The following is a 22,835-nucleotide window of genomic DNA, read 5'->3' on the forward strand; positions in this document are numbered from 1 at the left end:
GGAGGTTTAGATTGGACAGGAGGAAAAATTTCTTTACTGAAAGAGTAGTTAAACATTGGACCAGGCTGCCCAGGGAAGTGGTTGAGTCACCATCCCTGGAAGTATTTAAAAGATGTGTAGATGCGGCGCTTTAGGGACATGGTTTAGTGGGCATGGTGGTGTTGGGTTGACGGTTGGACTCGATGATCTTAAAGGTCTTTTCCAACCTTAATGATTCTATGATTCTATCTAGTTCAAACCCCTGTTCAAAGCAGGGTCAGCTAGAGCAGGTTCCTCAGGGCCTTGTTCATTTGGGTTGAGGTATCTCCAAAAATGGAGGCTCCACATGCTAAGATTGCTATTTCACCTTAAAACCTCACACATGCAAAAACACTGACCAAACTACATGCATTCAATTGGCTCCATCATTAATATTTATACAGGTTATATGTAGCACAGTATCTGTAAAGGACTAAAAAATTTCCTTTTTCCATAAATTTCATTCTGGGACAGAGGCCATCATGATGTAGAATCACACAAATGTTGGCCATTAACAGGCAAGTGCTGATGGGAGGAGCACACTTTCCTCAGCTCTACGAAGTGATGCAAGCTTTCTCTGGCTCCTCACAGCTGATGTACAGGCTTTAGGAGCTAGAGTCAATATGAAATACTGAACACTGAACATTGAAGAGCCATAGAAAGAATTAGTGGATTTGTGGGAAAAGTGGTGGGAAAATCCTCACTGTCCCAGTTAAATCTAACTCCACAGAAAAGCTGGCAGCAGAATGGAAAATGAATACATTAGGTGTGTTCTCAAAGTGGCACAGTAACTCAAGAGAAGAGCCACCAGAACTCCATAACCCTCCAGAGCTTAAGTTATGACAAAGTTTGATCCTTCCTCTTGAAGATAACTTCCTCCTTTGCACTTAAACCACCTTGACTAAAAGAGTAGGATATTCATGTTTCATTTACTGAGAATCTTTCTCAGATAAATAAAGCACGTAACTTGGAAAGTCAATATTTACCAAAAGTTTTCACTATGCAGTCACACCTAAAATGACACAGCTCTTTAATTTTAATTTCCTACCTATAATAAAACATAGTTCTCATCAGAAGATTCAAGTAGTTTGCAAAGGAAATATCTTTATACCTTGCTCATCCACAGACCTGTTACAAATATTACAAGCTGATGACTGCTGGTAAGGTTTAGTGGTATCCAGGGTATTCTAAGTTTATTTTATTACTCTGTATATGTTAGTATTCAAATCTAAGTCTAACTATTATTTTAAACCTCTGATTCATAAGTCTAAGTTCTCAAGAAAACAAAACAAAACAAAACAAAAGAAAACAAAACATGATTATTTCTAGTTTATTATGACTCTTCTACAAACATGAAATGAGAAGTCATGGAAAATTGTTTTACCATCTGTTCAGCAAGGTCTTAGACTTTAAGAATTTGGATAAGCTGGACAACTTATTATAAGTGCTCATTATACCTGATCTTCAGGGGTCTTCATCGTTATTCAAAGTTTTTCTGCCTTTTTTCTCTTTGAAACTTGTATGATTGTTCATGTTTCATTGTACATTATATTTCATAAAGTCTTTGAACATGAAACAACTTATTCTTTCTTGTAAAATTCTATAACATTTGTCTCAGTTATTCCACAGCAACACCATTGGGCTCTGTGGTATGCAACTGTAAGATAACTTCGGGCCTTTCATCTCACCTCAGCTACAGATAAAGCTGGAATAACTCCACGAAGTTACTCTGATTTTATTGGTGTAAAGCTATTGGGAACAGAACTACATTCACCTAATGACAACAGGTTTTTCTATGTTTATTTACAGAAGCTCAACATAATTTGACTCACCATGCATTAGCTCCATGTGTTTGCAACTGCAGTTTTACAAGGTAAAAAACAGCATAGGACCTTCCTCCTTATCTACATTTCTATCCCAATAAAATAAAATTTCCTAATATATTATAAAATCGAATCCTACCATGGGCCCCATTTTCACTTGCACTAGTTGAACATCAAGGGCAAAAAGTAGCACTCGCAATCAAGAACCAGATCTGAAGAAAGGGCAAGAGGATGGTGAAGTTAGATGGCATATAAGGATGAATATCATTTGCACTCTTCTGAAAGTACATCTCAAAGGTAGACCACCAGCTATAGGCACCTGTGGCATGGTCATACCTGTATGTTGCATGCTATACTGACTAATGAGAGGCCTACAATCTCCTTAGCAGCTTCCCTCAGAACGTTTATGTGAGGAAATAAATGTCCACGTAGGGAAAACAGGATCGGTGTCCATAAGCCAGCAATGCACCTTTGTAGCAAAAAGGGAAACAGCCTCCTGGCTGCATTAGGAAGAAAGTTGCCAGCAGGTCAAGGGAGGTGATCCTTACCCTCTACTCAGCACTGGTGTGGTTGCATCTGGAGTGCTGTGTCCAGTTCTGAGCTTGTCCAGTTCTGAGCTCCCCAGTGCGAGAAAGAGATGGACTTACTGGAAAAAATTCCAGTGAAAGGCCATGAAGATGATGAAGCGATTGGAGCATCTTTCATGTGAGGAGACGCTGAGTGAGCTGGGACTGTTCAGCTGGAAGGCCCAGAGGGAAATACATGATAGAAGGGAATGAAGAAAACAGAGCCTTCATAGTGCCCACTGAGACAAGAGGCATTAAGACAACAAGCACAAATAAAAACACATGAAATTCCATCTGAAGATTCTGAGGGTGAGCAAATACTGAAACATGTTGCACAGAGAGGTTGCAGAGTCTCCAACCTTGGAGATACTCAAAACCTGACTGGACATAGTGCTGTGCAACCTGTTCTACCTGATCCTGCTTGATTGGGGCAGGTGGACTAGATGGCATCAAGAGGTCCCTTCCAACCTCAATCATTCTGTGAATCTGTGAAAGGCATAGCTCAGCAGTAGGTGATACTCTGTTGGAGGCCACAAAATCAAGAAGCAGAGGGGAAATCTAGACATTTCCATCATGAACTAATCTACTGCGGAGATGGTGTGATATATAGGCTCCTGAAACTATTTTCCCCCTCTTTCTTGTAAAATTTGTCTTTACAGCCTAGATCTAATGATTCTGTATCTTGAAGCTAAAATCATCAAGCCATAAACTATCCTGAACTATTGTAATGTCTTTTTTTTTCAGAGTAACATTTGAGATTATGCTGAACAGAAATTAATTTGCTGTTTTTGCAGGTGAAAGATTAATTTTCTGTATTTAATCTAGCTAGAGTCTCTAAGGTGTCAATAGTTTACTCTTGGTAGGTTTTGATTTCCAAGACCCTAGAAACTAAAAAGCAAACCAATAACTACTCAACCCCAGTGAATGGGAAAAAAAGGCAATATTCTAAAGTAGGATTTCTCATCTTTGTGAAGCATGCGATATTTACTGATAGTTTGGCAAAATTGCTTTCTTACTCTTGTTCTAAAAGAAGCCTCCAGAACAGCACCTTATAAAAACCCACTTCAAATGTCAGTACTCCTGTCCACACTCAAGGCTCTTTAACTCCAGAACAGTGTAAGCGCATCTGTTCTACATTGTCACTTGCCCTTCAAATTGCAAGGCCTAATAGCTCTCCAACTAATCCATATGTACCTCCACACTTACACTGTGATCCCTTGCTTCACTTTATTTAGAACTGCCATCCAGCATGACCGTATAGCATCCCCACAGATATCGCTACACCAATGTGACCACCAGAAAGCGATAAATCCCAACATGGGGGCAAAGCCATGATTCCAAGTGCCCTGCTCCACTCAGAGGCCATGAAGTCATGACAGGGACGAGATACAGACTTTAGCCGGGCATCAACATCCACAAAATTTAGCCCTGAAACTTCTAATATATTATTGAACAAACTGATGGACTAAAAAAACCTAGAGAGTTTAGCATCTCTGCTTTAGGAATCCCTGAACCCCATGTCAATGGATGCTACAAAAATATTCTGGGGTGTTGTGGGTTAACCCCATAGGCAGCTCAGCCCCATGCAACCACCCAATCACTCCCCCCCCTTCTCGCTTTTACCCTTTTTTTGAAGGGTAAAAGTGAGAAAACTCATAGGTTGAGATAAAGACAGTTTAACAGGTAAAACAAAAGCCGCGTACACAAGAAAAGCAAAACAAGGAATTCATTCACTGCTTCCCATGGGCAGGCAGGTGTTCAGCCATCCCCAGGAAAGCAGGGCTCCATCACGTGTAACAGTGACTTGGGAAGACAAACGCCATCACTCTGAACATCTCCCCTTCCTACTTCTTCCCCCCCAGATTTTATTGTTAAGCATGATGTCATATGGTGTGGGATATCCCTTTGGCCAGTTGGGGTCACCTGTCCCAGCTGTGTCCCCTCCCAACTTCTTGTGCCCCTCCAGCCTACTCGCTGGTGGGCAGTGTGAGAAACAGAAAAGCCTTGGCGCTGTGTAAGAACTGCTCAGCAATAGCTGAAACATCAGTGTGCTATATCAACACTGTTTTGGTCACAAATCCAAAACATAGCACCATACAGACTGCTATGAAGAAAATTAACTCTATCCCAGCAAAAAAAAGTACATGGGGAAATGTTACTATCTGCTTTTATACCCCTCCCAGATATTTGCAACTGGCCATTGTGAAAGTTTGTATAGATGGACTCCTGTATGACAGCATTGCCATTTTTATATAACGATGTCTTCTGATGGTTTTAAACTTTCACTACCAATGCTTTTTATAGAACCAAAGAGTCCTCTAAATTGAATACTCAACAGAGGGTATCCGGTTTTCATATAAGCAATGTCACAAACCTACACCAGAATCTGCCAACAAACCTGGAGTGTAGCACACTCTTTTCAAGCCCCTTTTATTATCCAGACATAGATTTTCAGAATCTTGCAGGTTGTAAGATTCAGAATCTTACAGTTTGCAGAGCCCATCATGTATCTTCCAGACAAACAAAGTTCTTTGCTTTACTACACTTTTTAATTTGTATTACAAAATTGAAAGTCTGGTTAAATTCTTCAGGCTGTTAAAGCAGCCCTACATAAAGATATGCATCTTGTCAGATTTTATCCTGGCAGTGAATATAGATGATGCCATTGGAAGTCATTCTAGTACTTTGGAAATAACCGTGTCTCTGAAACTGTATACAAGAGGGGTTTTATTTCTTTTTATAGAAATGTTTTGTAGAAATGTTAATACTTGCTATAGGATTCAGATTACTTTTCACACTTTATGAGTGAGAATTGTTTAGAAAAAGCAAAAGAAAAAGTTTAAGACTGACTTTAATACAGAAGTTGCTATAACAGGTGCACTAATGATAGAAAAAAGTATCTTAAACATATTTTAGTAAAGCACTTCGAAATATGGTTGACATCCCTAAAAACATATTTAAGAAACTTACAGGTTCAGATACATATTAAAAAAATATCTGAGAAGTTCAACTCAGGCAAATATTTTTTTCAGCCTATTCATATCTATTTGACACTTCTCATTATCTTGTTACATAACACGTTCTATACTATTATATCACTGGTGTCATTCTACAACGCAAACAAATCAAAGGCTGTCTAATCACTAAGCATAATACAAGTAGGAAATACGTCTGATTATACTGTGCAAGTTGCTCTGTTTTGGGTCTAAATAAATTACCTTTTTCTAAACTTTTCTCTGAGAATGAGGGAGTTGAAACTATCTTTTGCTTGTGTACTTGTAGTAATTTTTCTTCAGCAAGCCTAGATTGAATTTTAGGACACTATTCCCCAACCAAGAGTATATTTTTCATGTTTCATTTTAGCAGAGAAGAAATAAATAAAAAAAGGGTGGAAAAGACAGTGAAAAAAGATATTTAAAGAATTATACAGTGATTATTTTCCTATCCGAACTTACGTACTCCTTTTAAGAGGGCTAATCTCCGTTTTCCTAATTTATCTGCTTAGTAGGAAGATATTACTGCCTGTTCAATTTTACATGTTATTCTATAAGTTCATAGCAAAACCACATTTTTACTGTCTATCAGAAGAATAAGATAAGAGTAGCATTGCACACAAAATGTGATGTAGTTCAAATTCAAAGGATCCAGGGTTACACTGTGTTAAACTGAACTGTATGCATATGCATTTTTACTCTGATCCTGGCAAATAAAATTTATACGCAAACTTTTTAAAATAACAAGCTGGAATTTTGCTAATACTATTCTTATTTTTGCAAAATTTCATTAGGATCTCTTATGTATATAATACTTGCAGTTTGCTTATAATATTTTTAATTTAGCTATTCTTTCAGGTGTAAGTATTCATCAAATTTAAATTAGTGAAGGCTTTCAAGGACAATGACAAGTAAAAGACAAAATATATGTACAAATATAATGCATATATCAAAAGAAAACCAACAAACTACCAATTGCAAAGTCATCTATCTTATATCTGACACTATTTCTATTATTATCCACACTGTATCTAATACCTCTGTGCTTGGCTATATCAAGAAATATGATTCCTGTCTTTCTTTGCACTCCATCCTCATTTTCCTCTGAAAAGACATAAGTAAAGCACCAGTTCAGCAAATCTGCTATTCTTTTATCCTTTCTATCCCTTTCCAGCTATAATTTCAGTGGATCAATTTTCTTTTTTATCTTCAGTCTCCCATAAATATATTTGAAAAACAATTTACTATTAGCTGAAAAGCACTTTGCAATTCAATGATTAGTGTATTTTTGTGTCCCTGATTCTCCTTTTAGTATTTTTCTGATCATTTTTATGTCTACTTAGCAGACAGCTTATAGTTTGAAAACCTTACATTAATATTTTACTCTGAGGTCGAAAAGTTCTGCTAACCTGGATTCAAGATTTGAAGACCACCTTTTCAATCTATAACTCTCAGAACGGAATGAGGTAGTGTTGCTGTTATAGAGAAAAAAAAATCACATATAATGAAAAAAATCTGTTCTTTATCATGCACGTTAAAGTATCACCTATTTATCTGTGTAAGCATTCATATAGCTGTCATCATCTCAGCATTTAACTGCTTCCCAACTATTTAAACAGAGTAACATATCTAATTGCATTTCTCCTCTTATCTCCCTTCTGAAGGAGACACAGCTGGATTGCTGTGACAGGAAGCTACAAAGGGAAAATACATAAAAGAAATAAAAGTTGTTTTTATTATAGGACGTGTTAAAATTTAACTGATTCTTATCTGCTGCATCAGTGGGCACCGATTCCTGTCCGCGATGAGAGCTCCGTCCTCAGAAGCTCACGAGCCTCCCAGGACTGGCTGACCTCCCCACCTGTGCCAGCAACTACAGCTGAATGGAAAGAGAAGTGATCTCTGAAGTTGTGAGGGACTGGTCCATGGAGAACTCAATCTTTTGCGTTGTACAAACGTACACTTTTCCTTCTTTGTTACTTTTATTCCATCTTTGGAAGCAGTGCTATTTTTTGATCCAGCAGTTCAAAAATAGCTGTGAGGTATCATCCTATGTAGTCCAGTGATTCACATATTGAAAAGAAAAAAAAACCTAAAACATAACAAATAGCAAAGATGCCAAAACTACCTCTGTATCAACTTTTTAATGGGGATTTTAAGATGGTCAGATGTACTAATTAAAGATATCTTGGAAAAGATTTTTTGTGCTATAAACTTCGAAGTTTTGAAAAGTTAAAAATTACAGTAGAAATATCTGCAATACAAATAGCAGTCTTTTTTATCATGCTAAACTTTCCTCAGATGCCACAGTCACAACATTTTTAACAGCTTTTGCCTAAGGGTATGGGATATTTAAGCTCCATTCTGTGTTTGCAGATTGGATTGGTCAAATGCAGAAAGAACTAATTCAGTAATATTATACTGAAGAAACATTCTATTGTTACATGCGAGGTCATATTACTTGTCATTTATGACTAGTTATCTATTCATGAAAATATTCATAAATCCTTAAAGCATTACAAAACTAAGCATAAACAAGGGTGTATCAAAAATTCGCTCTAGCTGTGTTTTGTTTTCCTTCGCTACTTGTCATTTATTATTCTCTAGTCTTTAAAAGTTTCAGTTATCCAATTAAAGAAAATAAAAATATAATTTGATTTATGAGACATACCGCACTCACTGAGTAGTCAATGTAAATAGTTTGCAAAGAGTACATAGCTGGCAAATTTATAAGAAATCATTCATTTTATCTGTGTGAATAATTAATACATCAGCCAGAAAGAGAGGGTAGTTTTGCATAATCTTTATAAACAGGAACAAAAAAGAAGACTTAAGTTCAGCCAAGAATTGATTTCCAGAGAATAATTTAAACAGCAGCACTAATGACACTTGAAGTGTTGTAGCATATGGTAATTCAGTGAAGTGTGTCCCCCTCAGTATTTCATCTGTCTGTTCAAACACTATCAAAAATCATAGGCGTGCATATATGCACATATATGTATGTACACATACATTCAGAATATATTAATGAAATCTCTCTCTCTCTCTCCAGCTTTTATTAGCTATTTTAATTTCATATTTCATTTTCCTTGTTGCCTACTCCCATCTGCAGAGAGTTCCTATCTAAGAGCCTACAAAACTCTGGTTACAAAATATTGTTCTTAAAGAACCCTAATAATTAAGTTCTTGAATATATGCGAGCATATTTTTACATGTATATATTACAGAATGTGTAAGTCAGCAGTAAGGGCAGACAGAATGACATAAATTATTGATGATGATGATCAGGAGGTGAGGTGTTTGTAAGTTGAGCTACCTGCAGAGTTTCTGGTTGTTTTCTGATGGGCATTAGAATGAAAAACATTAACTATCTACACACAGCAGAGCATGGCTCAGATTACCTCATCCTTATGCCTCCCACACAGCTGGTTTCAAGAGCTGTCACATACCATAAGGTGTATGTTCCTCTGTCTGCCCCCACCATTCATTTTTCCTCCACTGTTCTTGGTTTATTCCTTTATTTCTATGACTGTTTCTAAAATAGCCTCTTCCTATGAAAACTGTTTAAGAAGTTTTGCACAAAACCAAACTAGTGCAACCTACGGAAAAAAGCCAAACTTGCCTATTCAAAGGCGATCTAAATTTCTGATTTCTTTGAAAGGCTTTCTTCCATTACTTTGAATTATTACCACTGTTCTAATTTTTCTAGGAGTATAAAGATTCCTAGAATTACTACTAAAATAAATAAAGAATTTAAAAGGTCCTTTAGTAGGCCGTTTTTCTACTATTAACTTCTATTTAGCTTTGCCTATTACTTCAACCTAAATGGCAATGTATCAGCAGCTCACCACTCTACTGCACTGAATATACCATTTCCTGTTTTATTTTCCCCATCTCCAGTAAATCCTGAAACATGGTATTTTAAACCCCTGATGAATTTCTGATTCAGTGTCCCTGTCATTGTAATATTAATCTCATACAGTGCTTATCTTTGAAAACATGAAAAAAAAATACGAAAAAGACATTTGAATTCTTTTTAATATATTATGCTATGCCATACCAGCATAAGGCTTACAGTTTTACTGCTGTCCTTAGTGATGAAACAGAATCATGTCTTCAACTCTCCTTGTTTCATGAAAGTTTCCACACTTATCTGCCTTAGGGATTTTGTTCAATTTTATTCTTAAAAAAGTGAAGCTTTCATTAACGATGCTTCAATTTCTAAGTTCTCTGTCAGCTGCAGCCGCAATATCAACTCTTAGAGAATAAGACCTGCCAAAGGTTGGGCTCTTGTTGGTTTGCTGTTATGTGACCCCAGTTCAGCAAAACTCTTAAATATAGTTACTAACTTCCTGTATACGCACAGACACATTGACTGACTGTGACTAATTTAATGCCTGAAATTAGAGACCTGTAAAATCCCAGCATGAATTTACGTCTGTATTTGCAAAATTCTTCTATAAATAGTGCTGCATTTCAGAAGAAAATGGAAATTTCAACAATGCCACTCTCCTTTACTTTTTATGAAGCACATTTTGAGGGAGGATTTTTCTTTTCCTTTGAGAAAATTTTCACAGCAAAGGTACAAACTTTGGACATTGCTGTGTGAAACTTTGTGGTAGGATTAGAGTTTGCAACTGCTTATGCTTTTATAGATAATCTGTTCTTGACACACACATGAGACTGGCTCATTTTTTCTTCAGGATATTACTGAAATTCAAGTTTTTTTATGGAAAGCACCGACCTTTGCAGGCAGTTTGTACCTCCAAAAGAGGAGCAGTTATCTGGCATTATCACTAAGTTTGCAAGTGAGAGAAGATTCCTGATGCTAAATACTTAAGCTTACTTCAGTCACACAGATTCACTACTGGGCCAGTTAAAACAAATGATAAATGAATAATTCAAAAAGACATTAGTCTTCAGTCTGGAATTAGGGTTGCTGCCATCAGTGGAAAGCTTACATCACTCAACATGTGAGTTTTATCATCTCTTCCACATTTTACATAAAAAATGTATTTCTGTGATTAATTATATTGCAACTCTTTGTGGAATTAGCATAGAATCAAGAAAGATCTGGAAGAAAAATACTATTTGAATTTATTAATCAAGGGAATTTGTCTCAGTGTGGATACACAACTCTTGGAAACACGAAATCACAGAATCACAGAATGGTTGAGGTTGGAAGGGACATCTAGAGATCATCTTGTCTAACCCTCCTGCTTGAGCAGGGCCACCGGCAGCCAGTTGCTCAGGACCATGTCCAGGTAGCTTTTGAATATCTCCAAGTATGGAGACTCCACAGCCTCTCTGGGCAACCTGTGCCAGTGCTCAGTCACCTCACTGTAACAAAGTGTTTCCTGATGTTCAGATGGCACCTCCTGTGTTCCAGTTTGTGCCCATTGCCTCTTGTCCTGTCACTGAGCACCACTGAAAAAAGCCTGGCACCCTCCCTTCAGGTATTTATAGACATTGATGAGGTCCCCCGAGCCTTCTGTTCTCTAGGCTGAACAGTCCCAGCTCTCTCGGCCTTTCCTCATAGGAGAGATGCTTCCATCCTTTCATCATCTTCATAGCCCTTCACTGGACCTTCTCCAGTACGTACATGTCTCTCTTGTACTGGGGAGTCCATAACTGGACACAGTACTCCAGGTGGGGCCTCACCAGTGCTGAATAAAGGGGAAGGATCACCTCTCTTGACCTGCTGGCAATACTTTGCCTAATGCAGCCCAGGACACCCTCAGCCTTCTTTGCAGCAAGGGCACACTGCTGGCTCGCGTTCAACTTGCTGTCCACCAGGACCCAGGACACCAGGACTTAGCCAGATATCTTTTTTTTTTTTTCCAGACTGTAAAATAGATCTTTGTTTTTAAAACATTTTGTAAGCTGTTGTCATATATTTCAGTATAGCAGCTTTAAATTACACTGGACTTGCTAAGCAGTTAAAAATTATATGCTACAAATTCTGAATAAACAAATGCTAAAGAGAGAAAGGGAGGAAGGAAATACTTTAAAGAAAGCCAGAAACAGCTGTAACATCATGTGACCTAATATGTGACACGGACTAATCTTATAAATTGACTGAATAAAAAGAAATTTAGCATACAGTGCTCTTGCCATGTTCAGCCTCCAGGCTGTCTTCTAGTATACGGTTTGTCCTTAGATTAGGGACTTTTACTCACTCAGAAGCAGCACTAGAGGAAACTCATTTTCATTAATAGCTTTTGTGGCAAAGTTAAGCAGAATTTCCTACGCCAGACCTCACTTTCTTCACTCACCTGGCATTATGCTGGGAGCCTGGTGGAGTAAAAATATCTTGTTACTTCTGTAAAGAATCTTTATACCAGATAACCATATGAAAGAATCAAGAAAAGGACTAGGATTATTATTTAATGACGGGTCATTTACACTGGGCAAAATTCTCCAGCCCTGTTTTTCTGGTTCATTTTTAATTCTTCAGAATCCATGAGTTGGGTTGGTAAATGATTCAGAAGTATCAGAACATGAATCAAGTATATTTTGTGGCTTAGCAGAGTTCTTCTATACTGACAGAGCGGGCCACAATATGACACCCAAATTTAGGTGTTTGCACATAGATGTTTACATGTGCAGGATGAGTCTAAGCTCCTATTTTACCTACTGGGTATCATGGGCTGAGTTTCGCCTGCCAAAATGTAGGCATCCGGTGTCATTTGAGATGCTCCAGTGTACTGGAAATATCTGCGTGGCATTGGCAGATCTGACACATAACTTCCAAGAGATGTTTGACCTTTTAAAGCTCCATCTGAAAGCCATATGGGCAACTTTTGGGCATCACAAGTGAGACCAGATGGATATGTTCAAGAAACTGAATTGAACCGCCGTCTTTAAGCATCTGAGTTCAGCCAGTACAGAGCAATGAGTTTACACTGCAAATAATCTGACCAGTCACAAAGTGTCTTCTTTAGACAGGAAGTCAAACTATTCTGAAGGCTCCATTGACTGGATTGACTAGAACTCTACTCAATAAAATTGGTTCTTAGGCACAGGGATTGATTTGGGTATGCAGACAGAAGTGTCAAGCGCCATTTGATGTAACACTAGAATATATGAGTCATCTACATGTGGTTGGTAACATGACACAGGGACTAGCGTAGATGCGAGCCTTTCTCAGGTGCACACCAGCAAAAAACTCCAGGCCACCTCAAGGGGCATAGAAGTTTTGATGAGGGTGAGTCAAGCACCCAGAGTACCTGTTGCCACATACATGTAGACACAGGTATGTCAAGCTCAAACAGAATCTCTTCTCATCCTACATGACATTCTAAGATTGCCACCAACATGGAAATTAGATGCTATAGTACTAGTTTTGTTTTTACATCTGTTACTTGTGTTCTTCTTTACATAACTTTGGTAGATTTGGAGGCAATTTGTAATAACACAGGTTTCTTGACAGTTTTGAAGAATAGGTGGCATAAATAAGAACCAAGCTGTGAAGATATTAGTAGACACTCTCATAAGCAAGTACAGAAGATCTGCCATTATACTTGAGTTCTGGACTTGGTCAGATCATAGGTGAGGCAAGATACCTGAGACTATATATAATTGAAACAGCACATTCACAGTGAAAACTTTTGGGCCCTTTAGTTTCAAAAGAGTAAGCATTCAATAGAGGGAAAGCAAACGCTTTGAAAAGACAAAGAACAAAGTGCTCTCTAGGTAGAACTTGTACAAATACACAAATGAGAAATGCAACCAAGAAAACGGGTGGCAGGGTCCATTCATTGTCATTGTGCAATTTTGACTTAGTATCAGTCACAGGGCTAAAGTAATGCAACTCTGTGGTTTCTGGTTTGTAGCTAGTTCAGATTGTGAGACCAGCTCCTCATCTACCTCTAAAGGACTGTGCCATCGCACACTATAATTCTCTTCTTAAGCAGTTCTCAAACAGTTCTCTGAACGACTTTCAAAAATGCATTGTATGCTTATATTGCTATTTATGCATTCAAAGTGAAGATGGCAAAATACTGCATGCCACTATGAGATTGGCAGCTTAGAATTTGAATATTCAGAAATAGAAAATGCTGAATAACAAGAACTATGATCATTGAACCAAATAATCTTTCTGGAGATCTAGATGTGGTAACAAAGATTGACTTCACAGCAAGACTGTTAAATCTACAAAGTCATTAATCAAAAAGCACATCCATCTAAATGGACTCAAACTTGGGAGGAACACTAGAATACTATTAGCTGCAATTACAAAGGGATATTTACTTTTTATCTGAACAGCCTGATGATGGACAGTATTGACAAGAAATAACATATTGCAGAAAAACAGTTGAAAGAAACCAAATCACAACTTTCCAAACAGTTTTGAGATGGCATTAAAGTACAAAGTGTGAAATGAGCTGTGGCTTCCTCAACCTTAAAAATTCCATCAAATTTTACTATATATGTCTGCTTCAGTCATCTATTTTCTTCACAATGTTAACGGTAAAGTATTCAATAAGGTGCATTTTCTCACCATTTGTTGGGAAGCCATTAATAGACTTGGAGTTTACTGGAATATTCAATACACTGCAATATTCTGGATCTTATTTTCTAGTTATTTGATACAGCCCTCTGCCTCTGAAAATTAGGCTTATCTATACAACAAAGTGTTCAGCCCCACCAAAAGGTTCACTTCCATGTGTACACTTTGATAGCACAAGACAATGTTGTCCTGGTTTTGGCAGGGATAGAGTTAATTTCCTTCCTAGTAGCTGGTACAGGGCTGGGTTTTGGATTTAGGGTGAGAACAATGTTGATAACACACCGATGTTTTAGTTGTTGCTAGGTAGTGTTTATACTAGTCAAGGACTTTCCAGCTTCCCATGTTCTACCGACTGAGAAGGCTGGAGGGGCACAAGAAGCTGGGAGGGGGCGCAGCCAGGACAGCTGACCCAAACTGGCCCAAGGGATATTCCATACCATGTGACGTCATGCTCAGTATATAAAGCTGGGGGAAGAAGAAGGAAGAGGGGGACATTTGGAGTGATGGCGTTTGTCTTCCCACGTTACGCGTGATGGAGCCCTGCTTTCCTGGAGATGGCTGAACACCTGCCTGCCCATGGGAAGCAGTGAATGAATTCCTTGTTTTGCTTTTCTTGTGTACGCGGCTTTTGCTTTACCTATTAAACTGTCTTTATCTCAACCCACGAGTTTTCTCACTTTTACCCTCCCGATTCTCTCCCCCATCCCACTCTGGGGGAGTGAGCGAGCGGCTGGGTGGTGCTTAGTTGCTGGCTGAGGTTAAACCACGACAATGTTGACATACATAAGGAGAAAAAACACTTAACTTCATAATGGGGACAGTTGTTCAGCCTTCAACCATTTGCTCCACAGTCCAAAAAGTCCTTAATTAATCTTCTGGTGAGTAAGCAGGGAATAATCAACATTATATCATTGCCAACGCCAGACCACTGTTCCAGGGTTGTCCTCTGGTGTTACTGCACAAAATAAAAGTCCATTTAGATGTTTGTAGTGATCCTGACCAGAAGACCATTGTTGATGGTTGATTTAGTGATCCACATAGCAGTTAACCTGAGTAGGTCTGCGCTGTGCCTTCAGGTTGTGTTGTGCTGCACAAATCCCTTGGCTGCACAATTAACCTCAGCCATCGCCTTATACCAGAGGATCCTGCAGGCATCTCCTACTTGGTACCAGCAATTATGCCACCTCCATAGTCCTGCTTTTATCTAAAAGTGCAGCAGGAAGTTCTCATGTGAACATCTTTATGAACAGAGTTGTTTTCTTCTCAGAAAATTATTTAATAGCTCAAGTGACCAAAAAGGAGGAACCTCCTTCCATGGACAGGATCTCCAGTGTGCTGTGGGAAAATCCATCTGGGGTCCGCCTGATGCTGCATGAACACAGGGTGCCCAGCATTTGAAGGGACATAAGATTTACTTGCTATCTGTATTCCTCTTCTTATTCTGTCTCAGTAAAGCAATTATCTTATTAAGCCATTTGTTGTTGGGCCTTTCTTACTGAGATCCAGCAAGAGCCCTGCACCATCTCTCTCCTCACCCCCGCCCTGGTGCAGAACAGTGATATGATGTCTAATCAGTGCAGATCACGGAGGTGTTAAAATTAGTAGCCATAACCTGTTTGTTTCATCAAGTTCCTTGGATTAAGGCAGCACAAGTACTACATTGGAGTACCACAGTATTTTTCAAATACTCTGAACAAGTGAATTTTGAGTAATTTTCCATCTTCTCTCTGCTCCTGGGAAACATTTCCAAGATGCAGGTTTCTTAGTGTTATGTGTAGCATCTGGGAGCATTGCGCAAGGATCTGTCTAAAGGTTAATGAAGAATATACTTACAACCCAGCAGTCAGGCTCTACAAAGTTCAATACAAGGTGCTTCTTAGATTAACGTAGAAAGTTTTTTCCATGGGATAATTAGACTGCTGATGTTACTCACTTCGAAGTGGCACTTAAATAATTGTGATGACATCTGCTAAGTGCATTTTGAGACAGTCCTTTATAATTAATTACTCATTTTCATGAATCATGCATCCATCCGAAGTATACCTGTTACCACTAAGATGGTGGTAATGGAAATTTAATAGCATTTTTTATTTTTTTAGTGCATTGTGGGGTTGAGATTTTTGTCCATCTTTGGTGGACATTATAGCTGAGTTATTTCAGTTAGACACCCTGACAGCCTTGATTCCCTGGGCTATATCTATACCTGCTAAATCATTGAATGTTCAGACACTGGTAACAGGCTCAAGTTGACAGAGATGCACAGGCTGCAAAGCTGTAGCAACTTCTCTTCTGGGCAAGGGATGTCTTGTGTGCAAAATCACTCCTGAGTATTTGTGAAAGAATTATGGTATACTCTGCCTGTGTGCCTGGTGCTTTTAACACAGTTTCAAATATTATTTTCATAGTACAATGTGTATATATATTTTTGTATATTTATGTTTGTTTGGTTTCTTATTTTTAATAAGAATTTCTTTTAATCCATGGATATATAAAACTTGTCTTAAAATGAATATAATGTTTGTTTTATCATGCTGTAAGTATGCTTTTTTCAGATAGGAGAATGTTTTGGTAACAGAATTATTACTAGTACACTATCACTACTGAGTAGTAGTATTTTATATAGAAGGTTATCATATCTAAACAAAGTCCTTAGCTATATATATCTTCAAAAAGCGTTATTAGAACTTTCCACCTAAGGGGTATCAATAGGAGAAATTTCTGGCTGTGGCTGACTGACTAATAGCTATGTTTGGTGAGGTGACATGGCCCTTTTTCATTTTTAAGTGGTATGTAGGTCTCCCATATTTCTCCCTTATCCTCCAGTCTAATTTTTTCTAGATGTAGCCTTCCAGACCAGCCTACTTTTTACTTTTTGTCTTGTTGGATGCAAGTGGACTAAAGGGAAAAAGTACTGTTCTGGGGTTCCTACCCCAGAATCCTTGGTTGTTGAGAAGGAAATTGAAAGATTATTTTGCTTTCATCATTTATAGGCAGGGTGAACAGCAAATTCCATAGTATCTGGGGCTGAGACACATGTATTCTGACAAAGGCCAAGGAGCGACTTTACAAATATAAAATAAAAATCTAAGGAAGTTGCAGTTATTGCAGTACAATAATAAATAATACCTATGCAATAAATAATACCTATGCAATCAGTGGTATCTCACTGTGGTCTTCATCTACCCAATGGGAGGATACAGAGCAGAGAGGCAGGCACTTACTGGAAGTTTGTAGTGATGTGACAGGGGGCAATGGACACAAGTTGCAACAAGGGAAATTTTGACTAGACTTTTTCCCCCCCTAGAGTGGTTAAGCATTGTCACAGACAGCCCAGAAGTCTTGTGGGATCTCCAACTTCGGAGATAACCAAAGCTCAACAGGACAAGGCCCTGACCAACCTGCTCTAGGTGACCCTGCTTCAAGCAGGAGGCTGTGCTAGACAATCTCCAGAGGTCCCTTACAAACTAAATTATTCTATGATTTTGTGAAACACTCTCTGTCCTTTTCCTTCACCATGAATAAGTTTGGTCTGTGATTCAGTCAGCTTTCCTAAAAGCTACACAATCTGACAATTCAGTTTTAATTTAAATGACTACTCTGGAAATTATGTGAATGGTATGTCATGTTTTAAAATGTGTTATAGCTTTGTAAGGGCCTCACCCTGGCACTTACTGTGGTAAAGCTGTCAGTGGTTTAAAAGCACAGTAGTGGTTATTTGTATTATTTTAATTAACATATCCTAAAGACCTCATTATAAATACCCTGTTACACTATAATGAATAATGATAGTTGTATAGATGTAGCACTGATTTTACAGTCCTGAAATTCTATTTTGAATGAAATCTAATGATCTGGAGATGTCATTCACTTTGGTGGCATGTTGCAGAATGCAAAAGATTTAATGGCATGCCTAAGCAAGTTGTAATTGAACTATCCAGAAATTTAATTTGGTTGCATGAAAAGGGATAATAGCCAGATTTTGTATTCCCCCTTCCTATAATACAATTTATGTTCATTCTTTAACTGTCTTGCAATTATCATCAGTAGCTAATATGAGTTTATCAACAAATCATCAGTAACTTAATTTATACACGTATTTTTAGGTTGTACAAGAATGAAAGTTTCATGGTGAATAATATTTTAGTTAACAGGGGAGGTTGCACTGCCAACTGCTATGCAAATTAAAGTCACTGAAGCATTGTTCAAGGCTCTTGTGCAGATCTATTCAGTGCTGCAAATATTTAATTTTATTCTTTTTAATTAATTAATTAGTGCTGCTTTTTGTATGATTTGTCATGTATTTCTGATGTGCACCAGAATCATAAAACCCGGCACAGCTGATAAGCATAGGAAGATCTCCTCTGGGACATTGTACCACTTTGGATTGAATGCAAAATAACAGATGCTTCGATAGTGATAATATTACCTTGCCCAATTACAGTGACTTAAATAACTGTACAAATGTTACTAATTCACAGGAATCATGTGGGCAATAATATTTACTTGAAATCAAACTGGATAAAAACTAGCAGATAAACCAAAACAGTTTAAAAATATGGTAACTATTATGAGTTAACTATTAACTATTTCGGTTGGTGAGCAAAGGTAATCTCAAGTAGAAAGTTTGCCTTCTGTAGTATGGGGTAAAAATTTTGAAAGTAAGTGGAAGTGTTATTTTTGGCACTGGCCAGTAATGACAGCTGGATTCCAACTTCCTCTTCACCAAGTGACTATATGAAGATGTAAGTACTAAGTGGCAGCTCACCTACGTCCAGCTGAATGGGCCTGGAAAGTATATATGTTTTCCAAGCAGAAACTTCAGTTCCTCTGCCTTTGCTTCTGCTCTGAGGCAGGTGGCCCATCAGCATTTCCTTTGACTCACATATTTCCACCACCTTTCATTTCTCAGTTCTCCCACTACAACTGTTGGACAATGCCTTCCTTGCAACATCCTTAGTTACAGAAGGAGCTACGTGAACTTTAACACTTAGGAATTAGGGCTGTTATCTAATGCAGGCAATATTAGACAAATGAAAATTATGTAACTTCTAAAATCTGAAACTACTTCTGTGAAGATAATGTCGGCAAGGGTGGTCAGTACTACAGAGAAGCTTCTATATGGGGAAAGACCATAGGTGAAGCAGAACTCTGCACCTGGAGGAAAAAAAAAAGAAACATTTTGGGATACAATGAAAATATAGAGAAGGTAAAAGATGAAGGGAATACTCATTTTTTTGCAACACAAGAAGTAGGTGGCACTTAAAGAGAAGGTCATGCAGTAGGTTTAAAACCTGCAACAGGCATTGTGTTTGCTTGTTTGTTTTTTCAAACACTGAATGATTAAATTGCAGAACTCATTGCCACAGGATATCACCCAAAAGTATATATGCATTTAAAAGGGACGGGATGTTCATAGAAGATGGGACTCAGTCATGTCTCTGAAGTCTGATGGTCCAGAGAACTCTGGATTGTAAATTCACTAAAACACAACTTGTTCAAAGACAGGAAGGTTTATCGAGCTCTAGATATCACATAGTTCTTACACAGTATCTGAGGTAGGATATTGAGTTATTTTGTATGGACATTTGACCTACATGTATAGATCAAAAGCTGTAGCTAGAGAATATAGCTAGAGAGTGTAGCCAGAGAAAGCTTGAACCATAGAGATTTTACTTTAATGCCACAGATCCGTACTTTAAATTTGTAGCCCCAGGATCCAACAAAAGCAATTATTTTCCCCCATTTTTCTTAAAATAGAAACTTATAGTTCTGTGAACACTGGAACCATTGAGTTTTTAATTTCCTTTAGAGTTGTGCCTGCTGGTTAACTTTGAACTTAGGAAAAATAATTACCATTGTGGCATTATAACACATTGGATCATTGATGTCTAACGGTCCTTCAGTTATGGCAGTAGTATGGTTTCTTTTCTCTATTCCATGCCAAAGCTGTTCATTTTTTTATTTTTAATTGAGTGGCATATTAAAAAAATTGAGCAAGAAACATGGGGAAACACATATGTGCACCATGATTGTATAAAGCTTGCTTTTTCAGGAGATGAGGCTGCGGCAATCCCTTTAATGTCCTCTGCCCTTGCTTTCTATAGTTATCTGCAACAGCTGCTCAGTGACACATTTTTAACCATTTCTTCTTCCCTTTGACTGTTCACAACCACTACCAATTCTACATAAGATGAGCTAAGAAATTTCAAATATTCTGAAACTATTCTACCCAAATAAAATAGAAAATGCGATCCTATCAAGCTTAAGACAAAAGAATTCAATATTAGATGACAGTCATTTAAAACAGATTTGTATGTTCCATTTCATCAACTTGAAATATGCTTTCAAATGATTCTCGACATTTAGTAATTATGCAGTTTTGATTAAATCAAACTATATACATAAACAATACTGGCAGTGAATCTGTCACCATTTGTTTTCAGAGATAGCGCACCATTGACATGAATACAGGAGTACCCTAACTTTCAGCTATATGTTTATTCTCATCGAAGACTCAGAAATGTTTAATTCCATTTTATGAAAGTCTGAACTATGGGGAAAAAGAAAGATTAAAAAATTAGTCTTATTTTCAATGCACTCCCAGGCACATTTGGCTCACAGATTTCCATCCTGCAGGGATGTGATTTCTAACATTTTTTCCTGCCTAAATCATGATGATTCTAGCAATTTATGAGAAGTTATACTTTATAAATGTAATTTATTTTACTCTTATATTGAAACAAAAATAGATAAGATTGAAAGACAGATGACTGAAATTACTGGTTTTGGTAGAAAAATTTTCAACTTTTTCTTGCAGATAGCTCTATTTGTAAATAAATGCTCAGCTAGTTTTGTACATTCTTGACATGGACATACACATTTGCATAGGTCCACAAACATGGTCAGCAGGCACTAGATGTATAAAAGACAAGAAAATATTCTGAACAAAACCCTCTTTCAAAGATGTTCTCCTTCAGTGTCAAATGCATAACCTTTAGTAGACAATATATTATATTTTTGCTTATTTTATTTGACTCTTCATGGTCTCCTGCTGGTCCGAATAAAAGCTTCCCAGATATTTGAGTCATTACAGCATGGCGTTTTAGATACTTTCCATGGTGCAAGTATGTTGAGTCACGAAAATGATAGAACAGTAGAAAATGATCTTTTAGCCTGGGTCCACCTAGCTCTATGTGAGGAAGAACTTACCTAGATCTCAGAGCAAAAGAATTTTGCTCAGAAGGATTGCTTAATCCATGTGTTTTTTAACACCCTCTGAATGGTTACAGTGCAGTTGTTATACTACTAATCATTCAAGACCCATGTCAGCTCATGCTGACATTGATATGGCTCAGCTGGCATTGATCTGTCCGTTCACTTCTCAGCTGCTCTGCTCACTGGAGAAGAAAGCAGAGACATAACTTCTACCCCACCTGCTCAGACCAGCTGAGGTACAGCCTTGCTTTTGGGACTCCAGACAACACAGTCAGGGCTCAGCACAGTGCTGAGGCTGCTCACCCCTTTCCAGTGACCCCTGAAGTAAAGATTTGAGAGGAAAAGGGCACTGGGTGCCTTAGAAACCTGCAGCCACCCTTCCCCAGCCAAACTCCTTTCTCCTCCAGCTTACCATTAGTAGTACCACCTTTAATCACTGAATCTCCTCCTTCAACTCCAGCACTGCCCAGTGAAATAATCATTCTTCAGACAAAATTACAAAATTTTGTAATTTTGTAATTAAAAAAGTTTGCATCTGAGGCTGTTAAATGAAAAGCTTATTCCCTTGGTGTAAATAGGCTTTGATGTAAACAGCTGTTTCAGACTCCAGAAGTGAGTGTTTGAAGACCTCTCCCAACTCAGCTCTTTCTAGCTGGCTTTACTGCTGCCATCCTGATGGCAGCTGATATGTTATGGCAGGGGTTTCACTGAGCACCTCAAGGAAGCTGAAAGGAGGAGACGAGATCAAGCCTTAATTTCCCCAGACCATTTGGTTCCTTTGCTATTACTGGGCCTTAGCAACCCTCCATCATCTTCTCATCATGGTACTCAAGATGACACATGAAGATCAAAATAAATCTATTAAAAATACATATAAACCGGAAAAAAAAAATTATACTGAATGTTCACTGGAAAAATGGCACCAATATATGCAGTATGGTGCCATAGATGCTTATATTAAAGCAATTGTCTCTGTAGACACAATGCAACTTCGATTAAGATTATTTTCATAGAATCATAGAACAGTTTGGGTTGGAAGGGACACTTAAAGGTCATCTAGTCCAACACCCCTGCCATAGGCAGGGACATCTGCAACTAAATCAGGTTGCTCAGAGCCCCGGCCAACCTGACCTTGAAGGTTTCCAGGGATGGGGCATCTACAACCTCTCGGGGCAACCTGTTCCGGTGTTTCACCACACTCAGCGTAAAAAATCTCTTCCTTAGATATAGTCTAAATCTACCCCCCTTTAGTTTAAAGCCATTCCCCCTTGTCCTGTCGCAACAGGCCCCGCTCAAAAGTTTGCCACCACCTTTTTTATAAGCCCCCTTTAAGTACTGATAGGCCACAGTAAGGTGTCTCCCAAGCCTTCTCTTCTCTAGGCTGAATAACCCCAACTGTCTCAGCCTTTCTTCATGAGAGGTGTTCCATCCCCCTGATCATTTTTGTGACCCTCTTCTGGACCCGCTCCAACAGGTCTGTGTCTTTCTTATGCTGAGGGCTCCAGAGCTGGACGCAGTACTCCAAAGAGGTCCATGTCTTTTCTGTGCTGAGGGCTCCAGAGCTGGACACAGTACGCCAGGTGGGGTCTCACCAGAGCAGAGCAGAGGGGCAGAATCACCTCCCTCGACCTGCTGGCCACGCTTCTTTTGATGAGCCCAGGATACGATTGGCCTTCTGGGCTGCGAGCACACATTGCTGGCTCATGTC

Source organism: Pygoscelis adeliae, unplaced genomic scaffold (genome assembly GCF_000699105.1).
Source record: "Pygoscelis adeliae isolate BGI_AS28 unplaced genomic scaffold, ASM69910v1 Scaffold17, whole genome shotgun sequence".
Taxonomy (NCBI): domain Eukaryota; kingdom Metazoa; phylum Chordata; class Aves; order Sphenisciformes; family Spheniscidae; genus Pygoscelis; species Pygoscelis adeliae.